The sequence below is a fragment of the Oncorhynchus masou genome, unplaced genomic scaffold, assembly GCF_036934945.1.
Source record: "Oncorhynchus masou masou isolate Uvic2021 unplaced genomic scaffold, UVic_Omas_1.1 unplaced_scaffold_3820, whole genome shotgun sequence".
Taxonomy (NCBI): domain Eukaryota; kingdom Metazoa; phylum Chordata; class Actinopteri; order Salmoniformes; family Salmonidae; genus Oncorhynchus; species Oncorhynchus masou.
This window is the reverse complement of record NW_027010222.1, coordinates 1-17,542: the sequence shown is the minus strand read 5'-3', so window position 1 is coordinate 17,542 and position 17,542 is coordinate 1. Positions and strand designations below refer to the sequence as shown.

The following is a 17,542-nucleotide window of genomic DNA, read 5'->3' as shown; positions in this document are numbered from 1 at the left end:
GTAGACTGAACCAAGTGCTGAATTTGTTTAAATTGTTTACCTGTAAGGGTGAAGCCTTGCCTGTGCTGTTCTCTGCTGCAGGAGTCTGTAGACCAAGTGTCCAGTCTGTCTCCTTTTCGCCACAACGCTGGAGCTGACTGTAACCATGGTGACCAGAGCTCACTGTTGAGTCAGCGGGAGATGGTGTTGGAAAACCACGATTATCTCCATCACCGTGAAACACTGGCCTCAAAGGTTTCAGAGGAAGAGAGGGAGCGTGGTGCGAGTCTGATGTCCCTGTAGTACAACAGAACAACCTCGACAACACAACATCGTCCACTAAGAAGTCTTTCCCTTGCTCTGTGTGTGGCCGACTCTTCACTACAAAACAGTCCCGGGACCCACACATGAAGACCCACGGGAGAGAAGCCGTTCCACTGCACCGTGTGTGGGAAGAGCTTCTCTCAGCAGTCCTCCTTTAGGATACACCAGAAGAGCCACACGGGGGAGAAGCCCTACCGCTGCCTTGCACCTGACTGTGGGAAGAGCTTCTACCAATCAGGAGCCTTGTTGAGACACGGAAGGGGTCACGCTGAGGGTCGACAAGACTAAGAGCTGCTGAAGATGTGCTGCCACACCAACAGGAGCTGCTTGTCCAACAGGACGATACTAGTAACAAGGTGGGGAGGACTAGTGATGTGTCTCAATTGGAGGACTAGTGCTGTGTCTCAATTGGAGAACTAGGGCTGTCTCAGTTGGAGAACTAGGGCTGTGTCTAAATTGGAGGACTAGGGTTGTGTCTCAATTGGAGAACTAGGGCTGTGTCTCAATTGGAGAACTAGGGCTGTGTCTAAATTGGAGGACTAGTGCTGTGTCTCAATTGGAGAACTAGGGCTGTCTCAGTTGGAGAACTAGGGCTGTGTCTCAATTGGAGGACTAGGGTTGTGTCTCAATTGGAGAACTAGGGCTGTGTCTCAATTGGAGAACTAGGGCTGTGTCTAAATTGGAGAACTAGGGCTGTGTCTAAATTGAAGAACTAGGGCTGTGTCTAAATTGAAGAACTAGGGTTGTGTCTAAATTGAAGAACTAGGGCTGTGTCTCAATTGGATGACTAGGGCGGTGTCTCAATTGGAGAACTAGGACTGTGTCTCAATTGGAGAACTAGGGCTGTGTCTCAATTGGAAACTAGAGCTGTGTCTCAATTGAAGAACTAGGGCTGTGTCTAAATTGAAGAACTAGGGCTGTGTCTCAATTGGAAACTAGAGCTGTGTCTCAATTGAGGACTAGGGCTGTGTTTCAATTGGATGACTAGGGCTGTGTCTCAATTGGAGAACTAGGGCTGTCTCAGTTGGAGAACTAGGGCTGTATCTCAATTGGATGACTAGGGCTGTGTCTCAATTGGAGAACTAGGGCTGTGTCTCAATTGAAGAACTAGGGCTGTGTCTCAATTGAAGAACTAGGGCTGTGTCTCAATTGGAGAACTAGGGCTGTGTCTCAATTGGAGAACTAGGGCTGTGTCTCAATTGGAGAACTAGGGCTGTCTCAGTTGGAGAACTAGGGCTGTATCTCAATTGGATGACTAGGGCTGTGTCTCAATTGGAGAACTAGGGCTGTGTCTCAATTGAAGAACTAGGGCTGTATCTCAATTGGATGACTAGGGCTGTGTCTCAATTGAAGAACTAGGACTGTGTCTCAATTGAAGAACTAGGGCTGTGTCTCAATTGGAGGACTAGGTTGTGTCTCAATTGGAGAACTAGGGCTGTGTTTCAATTGGAGAACTAGGGCAGTGTCTCAATTGGAGGACTAGGGCTGTGTCTCAATTGGAGAACTAGGGCTGTGTTTCAATTGGAGAACTAGGGCTGTATCTCAATGGAAACTAGGGCTGTGTCTCAATTGGATAACTAGGGCTGTGTCTCAATGGAGGACTAGGGATGTGTCTCAATTGGAGAACTAGGGCTGTGTCTCAATTGGAAACTAGAGCTGTGTCTCAATTGAAGAACTAGGGCTGTGTCTCAATTGGAGGACTAGGGCTGTGTCTCAATTGGAGAACTAGGGCTGTGTCTCAATTGGAAACTAGAGCTGTGTCTCAATTGAAGAACTAGGGCTGTGTCTAAATTGAAGAACTAGGGCTGTGTCTCAATTGGAAACTAGAGCTGTGTCTCAATTGAGGACTAGGGCTGTGTTTCAATTGGATGACTAGGGCTGTGTCTCAATTGGAGAACTAGGGCTGTCTCAGTTGGAGAACTAGGGCTGTATCTCAATTGGATGACTAGGGCTGTGTCTCAATTGGAGAACTAGGGCTGTGTCTCAATTGAAGAACTAGGCTGTGTCTCAATTGAAGAACTAGGGGCTGTGTCTCAATTGAAGAACTGGGCTGTGTCTCAATTGGAGAACTTGTGTCTCAATTGGAGGACTCGGGCTGTGTCTCAATTGGAGAACTTCCCTATATAGTGCACTACTTTTGACAGGAGCTGGCTATAATCAGTTACTTAGCCTTATGGGCCCTGGTCAAATTTAGTGTACTATTTAGAGAATAGAGGATTGTCCTGGTGCCTGGTTAAAAAAAAAAAAAAAAAAGTAGTGCACAATATAGGGATTAGGGTGCTATTTGAGACACGACTCCTAGACAACTGGCTGTACAATAACTTTTCAACATCTATGTTTCAACTGTCTTTAACTTCTCATTGTTGCTTCATTTTAGAATTCTAAACTTCAGGCTGTAGTGGATGTTCTGCCAGAGCAAGAGGATGTCCGTCTGGCTCAAGGTACTGACAGGTGGTTTAGGAAGACATGTTGCTACAATGCAAATCATGTTCAAGTTCCATAAATCACCCAGGCCGGCCCCATTGATAAAGGGCCATAGTACCTCAAGGCACTGACGGGTGGTTTAGGAAGACATGTTGCTACAATGCAAATCATGTTCAAGTGAGTTGCTGGCCCTTTGAGGTCCACAATATACACTGAGTGTACAAAACATTAAGAACACCAGCTCTTTCCATGATATATATATACACACACACACACACACAGTGGGGCAAAAAGTATTTAGTCAGCCACCAATTGTGCAAGTTCTCCCACTTAAAAAGATGAGAGGCCTATAATTTTCATCATAGGTACACTTCAACTATGACAGACAAAATGAGAGAAAAATCCAGAAAATCACATTGTAGGATTTTTAATGAATTTATTTGCAAATTATGGTCATAGTTGAAGTGTACCTATGATGAAAATAAACATAGACTGACCAGGTGAATCCAGCTGAAAGCTATGATCCCTTATTGGTGTCGCTTGTTAAATCCACTCCAATCAGTGTAGATGAAGGGGAGGAGACGGGTTAAAGAAGGATTTTTAAGCCTTGAGACAAACGAGACATGGATTGTGTATGTGTTGCCATTCAGAGGGTGAGCCAGACGCACCAGTTTGTGTCAAGAACTGCGGCGATTCTGGGTTTTTTTGATACTTAACAGTTTTCTGTGTGTATCAAGAATTGTCCACCACCCAAAGGACATCCAGCCAACGTGACACAAACCGTGGGAATGCATTGGAGTCGACATGGGCCAGCATCCCTGTGGAATGCTGTCGACACCTTGTGGAGTCGACATGGGCCAGCATCCCTGTGGAATGCTGTCAGCTCTTCAGACACCTTGTGGAGTCGACATGGGCCAGCATCCCTGTGGAACTCTTTAGACACCTTGTGGAGTCGACATGGGCCAGCATCCCTGTGGAATGCTTTCGACACCTTGTGGAGTCGACATGGGCCAGCATCCCTGTGCAGCTCTTCAGACACCTTGTGGAGTCGACATGGGCCAGCATCCCTGTGGAACTCTTTAGACACCTTGTGGAGTCGGCATGGGCCAGCATCCCTGTGCAGCTCTTTAGACACCTTGTGGAGTCGACATGGGCCAGCATCCCTGTGCAGCTCTTTAGACACCTTGTGGAGTCGACATGGGCCAGCATCCCTGTGCAGCTCTTTAGACACCTTGTGGAGTCGACATGGGCCAGCATCCCTGTGCAGCTCTTCAGACACCTTGTGGCTCTTTAGACACCTTGTAGAGTCGACATGGGCCAGCATCCCTGTGCAGCTCTTCAGACACCTTGTGGAGTCGACATGGGCCAGCATCCCTGTGCAGCTCTTTAGACACCTTGTGGAGTCGACATGGGCCAGCATCCCTGTGGAACTCTTTAGACACCTTGTGGAGTCGACATGGGCCAGCATCCCTGTGCAGCTCTTTAGACACCTTGTGGAGTCGACATGGGCCAGCATCCCTGTGGAACTCTTTAGACACCTTGTGGAGTCGACATGGGCCAGCATCCCTGTGGAACTCTTTAGACACCTTGTGGAGTCCATGCCCCCAGCAAGTTTAGTCTGTTCTGAGATCAAAGGCGTGGTGCAACTCAATATTAGGAAAGGTGTTTCTAATGTTTTGTACAATCAGTGCAAATATGCCTCTGGACTTTGTGTTTTTATACTGAATAATGTTCAATGTTCCACGACTGTTGAAAAGTTTGGGGTCACTTAGAAATGTCCTTGTTTTTTTTAAAGAAAATCACTTTTTTTTGTCCATTTAAAATAACATCAAATTGATCAGAAATACAGTGTAGACATTGTTAATCTTGTAAATGACTATTGTTGCTGGAAACGGCAGATTTTTTATGGAGTATCTACATAGGCGTACAGAGGCCCATTATCAGCAACCATCACTCCTGTGTTCCAATGGCACGTTGTGTTAGCTAATCAAAGTTTATAATTTTAAAAGGCTAATTGATCATTATAAAACCCTTTTGCAATTATGTTAGCACAGCTGAAAAATGGTTGTTCTGATTAAAGAAGCAATAAAACTGGCCTTCTTTAGACTAGTTGAGTATCTGAGCATCAGCATTTGTGGGTTCGATTACAGGCTCAAAATGGCCAGAAACAAAGAACTTACTTCAGAAACTCGTCAGTCTATTCTTGTTCTGAGAAATGAAGGTTGATCCATGCAAGAAATTGCCAAGAAACTGAAGATCTCGTACAACGTTGTGTACTACTCCTTCACAGAACAGTGCAAACTGGCTCTAACCAGAATATAAAGAGGAGTGGGAGGCCCGGTGCACAACTGAGCAAGAGGACAAGTACATTAGTGTCTGGTTGCAGCTTCATTAAATAGTACCCGCAAAACACCAGTCTCAACGTCAGCAGTGAAGAGGCGACTCAGGGATGCTGGCCTTCTAGGCAGAGTTGCAAAGAAAAAGCCATATCTCAGACTGGCCAATAAAATATTAAGATGGGCAAAAGAATACAGACACTGGACAGAGGAACTCTGTGGCCATCGAAAAAGCATTTACCCAGTGAAGTCGGTTTCGACGCCGAACAGCAGTCAGGTCGAGACCCTGGTGAGGACAACGAGCAAATTAGCTGCCCTGAGACGGTGTCTGACAGTTTATGCAGAAATTCTTTGGTTGTACCAAAACCCACAGTTTCATCATCTGTCCGGGTGGCTGGTGAAGAAGCGGATGTGGAGGTCCTGGTGGTCTTCGGTTGTAAGGCCCGGTTGGATGTACTGCCAAATTCTCTAAAACTTTACATTAAATTCTCTGGTGGACAGATCTGGTGGACATTCCTGCAGTCAGCATGCCAATTTCACGTTAACGGGATGATATGACAACAGCCAGTGAAAGTGCAGGGCGCCAAATTCAAAACAACAGAAATCTCATACTTAAAATTCCTCAAACATACATGTATCTTATACCGTTTTAAAGGTAATCTTGTTGTGAGTCCCACCAGTGTCCGATTTCAAATAGGCTTCACAGCGAAAGCATCACAAACGATTATGTTAGGTCACCACCAAGCCAAAGAAAAACTCAGCCATTTTTCCAGTCAAAGAGAGGAGTCACAATGCACAAATAGAGATAAAAATAATCAACCTTTTGATGATCTTCATCAGATGACACTCATAGGACTTCATGTTACACAATACATGTATGTTTTGTTTGATAAAGTTCATATTTTTATAAAAATATCTGAAACATTGGCGCGTTACGTTCACTAGTTCCAAAAACATCCAGTGATTTTGCATAGCCACATCGATTCAACAGAAATAGTCATCATAAATGTAGATGATAATACAAGTTATACACATGGAATTATAGATATACCTCTCCTTAATGCAACCGCTGTGTCAGATTTCAAAAAAACTTTTACGGAAAAAGCAAACCATGCAATAATCTGAGACGGCGCTCAGAAAATAAATACAATTTTCCGCCATGTTGGAGTCAACAGAAACCAGAAATCACATTATAAATATTCCCTTACCTTTGATGATCTTCATCAGAATGCACTCAGGAATCCTAGTTCCACAATAAATGCTTGATTTGTTTGATAATGTCCATTATTTATGTCCAAGTAGATACTTTTGTTAGCGCGTTAGGTACACATATCTAAACGGGTCGTGCAGGTCCCGCATAACTTCGGACAAAAACTTCAAAAAGTTATTACAGGTCGAAGAAACATTTCAAACTAAGTATATAGTCAATCTTTAGGATTTTGTTATCATAAATCTTCAATAAAGTTCCAACCGGAGAATTCCTTTGTGTCTAGAGAAGCAATGGAATCCGGAGGTCGATATCATGTGGAATGCGCGTGACCAGGAAATGGCTCTCTGCCAGTAACCTGACTCATTCAGCTCTTATTCAGGCCCACAACACAGTAGAAGCCTCATTCAAGTTTCCAAAGACGGTTGACATCTAGTGGAAGCCCTGGGAAGTGCAACTTCACCCATATCCCACTGTGAATTCAATAGGGCCTGGGTTGAAAAATCTGACCAACCTCAGATTTCTCACTTCCTGTTTGGATTTCTTCTCAGGTTTTTGCCTGCCATATGAGTTCTGTTATACTCACAGACATCATTCAAACAATTTTAGAAACTTCAGTGTTTTCCATCCAATACTAATAGTAATATGCATTTATTAGCAACTGAGACTAAGGAGCAGGCTGTTTACTCTGGGCACCTCTGCGCACCTTTCATCCAAGCCACTCAATACTGCCCCTGCACCCATAAGAAGTTTTAATCAGCTTCTTGATATGCCACACCTGTCAGGTGGATGGATTATCATGGCAAAGGAGAAATGCTCACTAACAGGATGTAAACACATTTATGCACAAAATGTTAGAGAAATAAAAGCTTTTTTATGGGAAATTTCTAGGATATTTTATTTCAGCTCGTGAAACATGGTTCCAAAACTTGACATGTTGCGTTTTATATTTTTGTTTAGTGTATTTGAAGTCATTCCAAATACTTTATCTGGGATTAATTGGGATTAATTAACCAATAAGAATAGAAGTCTTGCGCAATGGAACCAATAGAGTGGACGCAAAGAAAACGCAAATCCCGCCCATCTGGTACTCCTGGCAAGCTAGAGCAAACGCTAACAGTATCTGAAAGATTTCAGATAGTATTTGAACCCAGGTCTGGTGGCCACTGGTCTAACCCAGAGACATATACTTAGCTCGTTGGACCAACTTTGAAATTGTAATATTGTTCTAATTCTAGACATAGTGACATATAATTATTGAAATGTTTCCCATGTTATGCTAATGATGTGCTAACATGGCTCCATAGAATGTTCAAGTGTCATGTAAATGCATCATAATGTTTAAGCCTTAATCGCCCCAGCTGTCTAAACACATGGTTCTGGTCTAACCGTCAATCAATCAAATGTATTTATAAAGCCCTTTCTACATCAGCCGATGTCACAAAGTGCTGTATAGAATCCCAGCCTAAAACCCCATACAGCAATGCTGATGTCGAAGCACGGTGGCTGAGAGAGAGAGAGAGAGAGAGAGAGAGAGAGAGAGAGAGAGAGAGAGAGAGAGAGAGAGAGAGAGAGAGAGAGAGAGAGAGAGAGGGAGAGGAGAGAGGGAGAGAGGAGAGAGGAGAGAGGAGAGGGAGAGGGAGAGGGAGAGGGGGAGAGGGAGAGGGAGAGGGAGAGGGAGAGGGAGAGGGAGAGGGTCAGTCAGTCAGTCAGTCAGTCAGTCAGTCAGTCAGTCAGTCAGTCAGTCAGTCAGTCAGTCAGTCAGTCAGTCAGTCAGTCAGTCAGTCAGTCAGTCAGTCAGTCAGTCAGTCAGTCAGTCAGTCAGTCAGTCAGTCAGTCAGTCAGTCAGTCAGTCAGTCAGTCAGTCAGTCAGTCAGTCAGTCAGTCAGTCAGTCAGTCAGTCAGTCAGTCAGTCAGTCAGTCAGTCAGTCAGTCAGTCAGTCAGTCAGTCAGTCAGTCAGTCAGTCAGTCAGTCAGTCAGTCAGTCAGTCAGTCAGTCAGTTAGTCAGTTAGTCAGTTAGTCAGTTCGTTCGTTCACCGGATAAATACTCCAGACATAAGACTGACCCTCGCCCCCCGACACAAACTATTGCAGCATAAACCTATCTCATTCCCACAGGAGACAGTCCTGCCCCTCCTCCCGGCTCCGTCCCCTCTACACCGGGAGGACTACCTGTCCAACACCAGGAGAACCACAACAACACTTCCAACACCTGTCAGAAGTGCGGAGAGCAGTTCCCTACCTTCTACAAGCTGCGTGTCCACTGACCACCCACAGGGAGAGAAGCCCTTCTCCTGTCCAGACTGTGGTCAGCGCTTCTCAGCCCGGGGCTGTAGGAGTCACACCAGAGGGTAGGTTCAGTTGGTTTGAGAAGCGTCCCCAAATGGGATCCTATTACCATTGGGCTCTGGTCAAAAAGTATGTCCCAAATGGGATCCTATTACCATTGGGCTCTGGTCAAAAGTATGTCCCAAATGGGATCCTATTACCATTGAGCTCTGGTCAAATATATATATAAAGCTGTGCACTATATATATATATATATATATATATATATATATATATATATATATATATATATATATATATATATATATATATATATATAGTGCACAGCTTTGACCAGAGCCCAATGGTAATAGGATCCCATTTGGGACGCACTGGGATCCTATATATAGAATACAGGAACATTTGGGATGTATCCCCTATTTCTTTATTTAAAATTGTTGTTCAGTTTAAAACCATTTAAAAAGAAATCCCAGAGGACAATGAAAATGTTAAAAACTGAAATCCGTAAAGGGGGAAACAGTGCCACTGTTCGCCCAGACTGTTCTCCCAGACTGTTCGCCCAGGCTGTTCGCCCAGACCTGTTCCCGCCCAGACTGTTCCGCCCAGACTGTTCGCCCAGACTGTTCGCCCAGGCTGTTCGCCCAGACTGTTCGCCCAGACTGTTCGCCCAGACTGTTCGCCCAGACTGTTCGCGAGACTGTTCGCCCAGACTGTTCGCCCAGGCTGTTCGCCCAGGCTGTTCGCCCAGGCTGTTCGCCCAGGCTGTTCTGCCCAGGCTGTTCGCCCAGGCTGTTCGCCCAGGCTGTTCACCCAGACTGTTCACCCAGACTGTTCACCCAGACTGTTCACCCAGACTGTTCACCCAGGCTGTTCACCCAGGCTGTTCACCCAGGCTGTTCACCCAGACTGTTCACCCAGGCTGTTCACCCAGACTGTTTCACCCAGGCTGTTCACCCAGACTGTTCACCAAGCGCTAATGTCGTTGAGGATCCAGCAGCATGAAAACACATGGTGTTCTAGCGCAAATGATGTCCGAGGGAAAAGTAAAGTGTTTCCAGTAACTTCTTTATTACTGTAATATCCCAAGTGGACATGCAGTTTAGTAACTTCTTTATTACTGTAATATCCCAAATGGACGTGGCAGTTTAGTAACTTCTTTATTACTGTAACATCCCAAATGGACGTGGCAGTTTAGTAACTTCTTTATTACTGTAATATCCCAAGTGGACGTGGCAGTTTAGTAACTTTATTACTGTAATATCCCAAATGGAGGTGGCAGTTTAGTAACTTCTTTATTACTGTAATATCCCAAATGGACGTGGCAGTTTCACCAAATACAGATTCCAGGTTTGACTAAAGGATCACTTTAGTCAAACAATATATTTAGGGTATTTTCATTCATTAGCCAATGTTTGTACAACCCCCCAATTTTTTTTTTTTATAATAATTGTGCATGTCAAGTTTTGTAGATTGAGCACTTATTGTCCAAAGCAAAAACTCTGATCGTAAAAAAACATTCCTTTTAATTACACTTATTTCCAATGTGGTCCTGGGTGTAGGTACACATCAAGGAGAGACCACACCCCTGCCCCGACTGGGTGGTAAAAGGTTCCTCTCCCTGGGAGACCTGAAGAGACACCAGCAGAGCTTCTCCGAGGAGAGACCGCACAGCTGCTCCGAGTGCAGGAAGAGTTTCACTCAGCCGGGGTTCCTAAGGGCACACCAGAGGACACACACCGGGGTAAAAGGTTACCGCTGCCCCTTACTGTCACAAGGACTTCTTCACTGCCTCCAGTCTGAGGAGACACAGGAAGCAGGCGCATGCGGAAGAGACCGTCACGCTGCCCCTTAGTGGTGGACTCCAGCTGTCACATGCTGGAGAGCCTGTCAAGCTGAAGCTGGTGTACCAGGACTGAAGATCATAGTGAAGGAGGAGGAGAAGATCATGTTTTTGGTGAGTACATGTTCTGTCACATGTCATGGTCACACCTTATTATGTCAAACTGGTTTAGTTACACACCAACTACTAATAAAATGAATTAAGGAGGGCTTCTCCATAAAATATAAATCATTAAAGCTAGAGTCCTTAAATTGAAACAATAACAAAGCGGACACCCCGCCCCTGTTTTGGTAAAAAGCTGAGGAACGGGCCTGGAGAAATGTAACCACTCAAATGCATAGACCGAGCAATGAATGCAAGGACTGACCATCTATGATATCAAAATGTATAGTTTTAAGTCTACAAAAGTGTTTGCTAAAAATGTACACATTTACAAACATTAGAGCAAACAATTTTATATTTTGGGTTCTGATGGGGTACGATAGTTGAACTAAACTCATTTAAATATTTATTTATAGTTATATTCTACAAGAATCACTGGGTATATATCATTAAAGGAACAAATCCATAGCTTGCCTCCACAACTCCACAGGAAGTTGTTACACGCAAACCTCTCAGGCCACTTTGCACGAGCAGTGCAACAATAAAATGCACATACACTACATGTCAATCAATCATTTCACCCACACCACTCCAACACATGAACTAGCTGCCTGTGTATAAAAGCGCTCAAATAGAACTTGGTTCTATCTGAGATGCTCCACCCACTGCAAGTCACCTCCTTATTGGATACCAGGAAGATACAAACCCAAGTCCCTCCTTATTGGATACCAGGAAGATACAGACCCAAGACCCTCCTTATTGGATACCAGGAAGATACAAACCCAAGACCCTCCTTATTGGATACCAGGAAGATACAGACCCAAGACCCCTCCTTATTGGATACCAGGAAGATACAAACCCAAGTCCCCTCCTTATTGGAGGACCCAATCCCCGGATTTACTGGAGAAGGAAACAGAGATTTTGAGGCAAAAGATCAGGGTGCCGAGCGAGATCATGCGACGAGTGGCTAATTTGCCCTTGCCTTCTGTTCTGCTAGCTGACGCTCAATCGCTGGGAAATGAAATGACGAACTGAAAGCACGTATATCCTACAACGGCACATTAAAAGCTGTAATATCTTATGTCTCACCGAGTCGTGGCTGAGCGACGACGCTAAGAACATACAGCTGGTGCAGTGAGTCAATATAAACTCCTGGTCTTATCCCGTTCTACTTTAGTATTACATTTAATATGTTTTTAAACAACTCAGATACCATTTGAAAAAATGATTGCACATGTATTACAGTTCATCCAGATGACCTGGATGAAGCCCCTGTACTGACCATCGATATTCCCCATCAACCTGGATGAAGCCCCTGTACTGACCATCGATATTCCTCATCAACCTGGATGAAGCTCTATAGTGACCATCAGGAGATCGACATTCCTCATCAACCTGGATGTAGCCTCTATAGTGACCATCAGGAGATCGACATTCCTCATCAACCTGGATGAACCTCCGTAGTGACCATCAGGAGATAAAGTTGAAGTCGGAAGTTTACATACACTTAGGTTGGAGTCATTAAAACTCTTTTTTCAACCACCACTCCACACATTACTTGATAACAAACTATAGTTTTGGCAAGTTGGTTAGGACATCTACTGTGTGCAATGACACAAGTACCTTCTCCCAACAATTGTTTACAGACAGATTATTTCACTTATAATTCACTGTATCACAATTCCAGTGGGTCAGAAGTTTACATACACTAAGTTGATTGTGCCTTTTAAACAGCTTGGAAAATTCCAGAAAAATATGTCATGGCTTTAGAAGCTTCTGATAGGATAATTGACATCATTTGAGTCAATTGGAGGTGTACCTGTGGATGTATTTCAAGGCCTACCTTCAAACTCAGTGCCTCTTTGCTTGACATCATGGGAAAATCAAAAGAAATCAGCCAAGACCTCAGGAAAACAATTGTAGACCTCCACAAGTCTGGTTCATCCTTGGGAGCAATTTCCAAATGCCTGAAGGTACCACGTTCATCTGTACAAACCATATTATGCAAGTATAAACACCATGGGACCACGCAGCCGTCATACTCTGCTGCCTGTGACTGGAACGAATTGCAAAATCGCTGAAGTTGAGACTTTATTTCCTCACACCAATTTCAAACATCTGCTATCTGAGCAGCTACCCGATCGCTGCAGCTGTACATAGTCTATCGGTAAATAGCCTACCCAATTTTACTCTACCTCATCCCCATACTGTTTTTATTTATTTACTTTTCTGTTCTTTTGCACACCAATATCTCTACCTGTACATGACCATCTGATCATTTATCACTCCAGTGTTAATTGTAATTATTCGCCTCATGCCTTTTGCACACAATCTCTTTTTTCTTCTTCTGTGTTATTGACTTGTTAATTGTTTACTCCATGTGTAACTTTGTGTTGTCTGTTCACACTGCTATGCTTTATCTTGGCCAGGTCGCAGTTGCATATGAGAACTTGTTCTCAACTAGCCTACCTGGTTAAATAAAGGTGAAATAAAAATAAATAAAATAAATACTGCTCCAAGAGATACCTTAGTGCGAAAAGTGCAAATCAATCCCAGAACAACAGCAAAGGGCCTTGTGAAGATGCTGGAGGAAACAGGTACAAAAGTATTATATCCATAGTAAAACAAGTCCTATATCGACATAGACTGAAAGGCTGCTCAGCAAGGAAGAAACCACTGCTCCAAAACTGCCGTAAAAAAGCCAGACTACGGTTTGCAACTGCACATGGGAGCAAAGGTCGTATTTTGAGAAATGTCCTCTGGTCTGATGAAGCAAAATAGAACTGTTTAGCCATAATGACCATCGTTATGTTTGGAGGAAAAGGGGAGGCTTGCAGCTTCAAGATCACCATCCCAACCGTGAAGCATGGGGGTGGCAGCATCATGTTGTGGGGGTGCTTTGCTGCAGGAGGGATTGGTGCACTTCACAAAATAGATGGCATCATGAGGATGGAAAAATTATGATATATTGAAGCAACATCTCAAGACATCAGTCAGGAAGCAAAGCTGGTCGCAAATGGGTCTTCCAAATGACAATGACCCTAAGCATACTTCCAAAGTTGTGGCAAAATGGCTTAATTACAACAAAGTCAAGGTATTGGAGCAGCCATCACAAAGCCCCGACCTCAATCCTATAGAAGATTTGTGGGCTGGACCTGAAAAAGCGTGTGCGAACAAGGAGGCCTACAAACCTGACTCAGTTACACCAGCGCCAAGTCAGGATGAATGGGCCACAATTCACCCAACTTATTGAGTGAATATGAAATGTTTGACCCAAGTTCAACAACTTAAAGGCAATGCTACCAAATACTAATTGAGTGTATGTAAACTCCCCCACCCACTGGGAATGTGATGAAAGAAATACAAGCTGAAATAAATCATTCTTCTACTATTATTCTGACATTTCACATTCTTAAAATAAAGCGGTGATCCTAATCTGACCCAATACAGAGAATTTACTAGATTTAAATGTCAGGAATTGTGGAAAAACTGAGTTTAAATGTATTTGGCTAAGGTGTATGTAAACGTCCAACTTCAACTGTATATATCTTCATCAACCTAGATGAAACCTCTGTACTGGACTGACCATTAGGAGATAGATATTCCTCATCAACCTGGATGAAACCTCTGTAGTGGACTGACCATTAGGAGATAGATATTCCTCATCAACCTGGATGAAACCTCTCTGTAGACTGACCATTAGGAGATAGATATTCCCATCAACCTGGATGAAACCTCTGTAGTGGACTGACCATTAGGAGATAGATATTCCTCATCAACCTGGATGAAACCTCTGTAGTGACTGACCATTAGGAGATAGATATTCCTCATCAACCTGGATGAAACCTCTGTAGTGGACTGACCATTAGGAGATAGATATTCTCATCAACCTGATGAAACCTCTGTAGTGGACTGACCATTAGGAGATAGATATCTTCATCAACCTGGATGAAACCTCTGTAGTGGACTGACCATTAGAGATAGATATCTTCATCAACCTGGATGAAACCTCTGTAGTGGACTGACCATTAGGGAGATAGATATTCCTCATCAACCTGGATGAAACCTCTGTAGTGGACTGACCATTAGGAGATAGATATTCCTCATCAACCTGGATGAAACCTCTGTAGTGGACTGACCATTAGAGATAGATATTCCTCATCAACCTGGATGAAACCTCTGTAGTGGACTGACCATTAGGGAGATAGATATTCCTCATCAACCTGGATGAAACCTCTGTAGTGGACTGACCATTAGGAGATAGATATTCTCTCATCAACCTGATGAAACCTCTATAGTGACCATCAGAGATCGGACATTCCTCATCAACCTGGATGAAGCCTCCATAGTGACCATCAGGAGATCGATATTCCTCATCAACCTGGATGAAGCCTCCATAGTGACCATCAGGAGATCGACATTCCTCATCAACCTGGATGAAGCCTCCGTAGTGACCATCAGGAGATCGACATTCCTCATCAACCTGGATGAAGCCTCCGTAGTGACCATCAGGAGATCGACATTCCTCATCAACCTGGATGAAGCCTCCGTAGTGACCATCAGGAGATCGACATTCCTCATCAACCTGGATGAAGCCTCCGTAGTGACCATCAGGAGATCGACATTCCTCATCAACCTGGATGAAGCCTCCGTAGGTGACCATCAGGAGATCGACATTCCTCATCAACCTGATGAAGCCTCCGAGTGACCATCAGGAGATCGACATTCCTCATCAACCTGGATGAAGCCTCCGTAGTGACCATCAGGAGATCGAATTCTCATCAACCTGGATGAAGCCTCCATAGTGACCATCAGGAGATCGACATTCCTCATCAACCTGGATGAAGCCTCCGTAGTGACCATCATTGAGATCGACATTCCTCATCAACCTGGATGAACCTCAGTGACCATCAGGAGATAAAGTTGAAGTCGGAAGTTTACATACACTTAGGTTGGAGTCATTAAAACTTATTTTTCAACCACTCCACACATTACTTGATAACAAACTATAGTTTTGGCAAGTCGGTTAGGACATCTACTGTGTGCAATGACACAAGTAATTTTCCAACAATTGTTTACAGACAGATTCTTTCACTTATAATTCACTGTATCACAATTCCAGTGGGTCAGAAGTTTACATACACTAAGTTGATTGTGCCTTTTAAACAGCTTGGAAAATTCCAGAAAATTATGTCATGGCTTTAGAAGCTTCTGATAGCCTAATTGACATCATTCGAAAGTCAATTGGAGGTGTACCTGTGGATGTATTTCAAGGCCTACCTTCAAACTCAGTGCCTCTTTGCTTGACATCATGGGAAAATCAAAAGAAATCAGCCAAGACCTCAGGAAAAACAATTGTAGACCTCCACAAGTCTGGTTCATCCTTGGGAGCAATTTCCAAATGCCTGAAGGTACCACGCTCATCTGTACAAACCATATTATGCAAGCATAAACACCATGGACCACGCAGCCGTCATACTCTGCTGCCTGTGACTGAACGAATTGCAAAATCGCTGAAGTTGGAGACTTTTATCTCCCTCACCAATTTCAAACATCTGCTATCTGAGCAGCTACCCGATCGCTGCAGCTGTACATAGTCTATCGGTAAATAGCCTACCCAATTTTACCTACCTCATCCCCATACTGTTTTTATTTATTTACTTTTCTGTTCTTTTGCACACCAATATCTCTAACTGTACATGACCATCTGATAATTTATCACTCCAGTGTTTATTGTAATTATTCGCCTCCCTCCTTATGCCATTTGCACACAATCTCTTTTTTTTCCTTCTGTGTTATTGACTTGTTAATTGTTTACTCCATGTGTAACTCTGTGTTGTCTGTTCACACTGCTATGCTTTATCTTGGCCAGGTCACAGTTGCATATGAGAACTTGTTCTCAACTAGCCTACCTGGTTAAATAAAGGTGAAATAAAAATAAATCAAAGAAATACTGCTCCAAGAGATACCTTAGTGCGAAAAGTGCAAATCAATCCCAGAACAACAGCAAAGGGCCTTGTGAAGAAGCTGGAGGAAACAGGTACAAAAGTATCTATATCCATAGTAAAACAAGTCCTATATCGACATAGACTGAAAGGCTGCTCAGCAAGGAAGAAACCACTGCTCCAAAACTGCCGTAAAAAGCCAGACTACGGTTTGCAACTGCACATGGGAGCAAAGGTCGTACTTTTTGAGATATGTCCTCTGGTCTGATGAAACAAAAATAGAACTGTTTAGCCATAATGACCATCGTTATGTTTGGAGGGAAAAGGGGGAGGCTTGCAAGCCGAAGATCACCATCCCAACCGTGAAGCATGGGGGTGGCAGCATCATGTTGTGGGGGTGCTTTGCTGCAGGAGGGATTGGTGCACTTCACAAAATAGATGGCATCATGAGGATGGAAAATTATGTGGATATATTGAAGCAACATCTCAAGACATCAGTCAGGAAGTTAAAGCTTGGTCGCAAATGGGTCTTCCAAATGGACAATGACCCCAAGCATACTTCCAAAGTTGTGGCAAAATGGCTTAAGGACAACAAAGTCACGGTATTGGAGCAGCCATCACAAAGCCCCGACCTCAATCCTATATAAGATTTGTGGGCAGATCTGAAAAAGCGTGTGCGAACAAGGAGGCCTACAAACCTGACTCAGTTACACCAGCTCTGTCAGGATGAATGGGCCAAAATTCACCCAACTTATTGAGGGAATATGAAATGTTTGACCCAAGTTAAACAACTTAAAGGCAATGCTACCAAATACTAATTGAGTGTATGTAAACTTCTGACCCACTGGGAATGTGATGAAAGAAATAAAAGCTGAAATAAATCATTCTCTCTACTATTATTCTGACATTTCACATTCTTAAAATAAAGTGGTGATCCTAACTGACCCAATACAGAGAATTTTTACTCGGATTTAAATGTCAGGAATTGTGGAAAAACTGAGTTTAAATGTATTTGGCTAAGGTGTATGTAAACGTCCAACTTCAACTGTATATATTCCTCATCGACCTGGATAACGCCTTTGTACTGACCATTAG

The 17,542-nt window shown here is 43.6% G+C and overlaps 1 long non-coding RNA gene across 1 annotated transcript; it reads left to right on the top strand.

Moving 5' to 3' along the window:
* The first annotated feature begins 408 nt into the window (after positions 1 to 408).
* On the top strand, positions 409 to 8,529 carry LOC135534694 (uncharacterized). The gene is made up of 3 exons (XR_010454727.1): positions 409 to 659; positions 2,681 to 2,744; positions 8,390 to 8,529. It is a non-coding gene; the product is annotated as an uncharacterized LOC135534694 (long non-coding RNA).
* Positions 8,530 to 17,542: the final 9,013 nt, after the last annotated feature.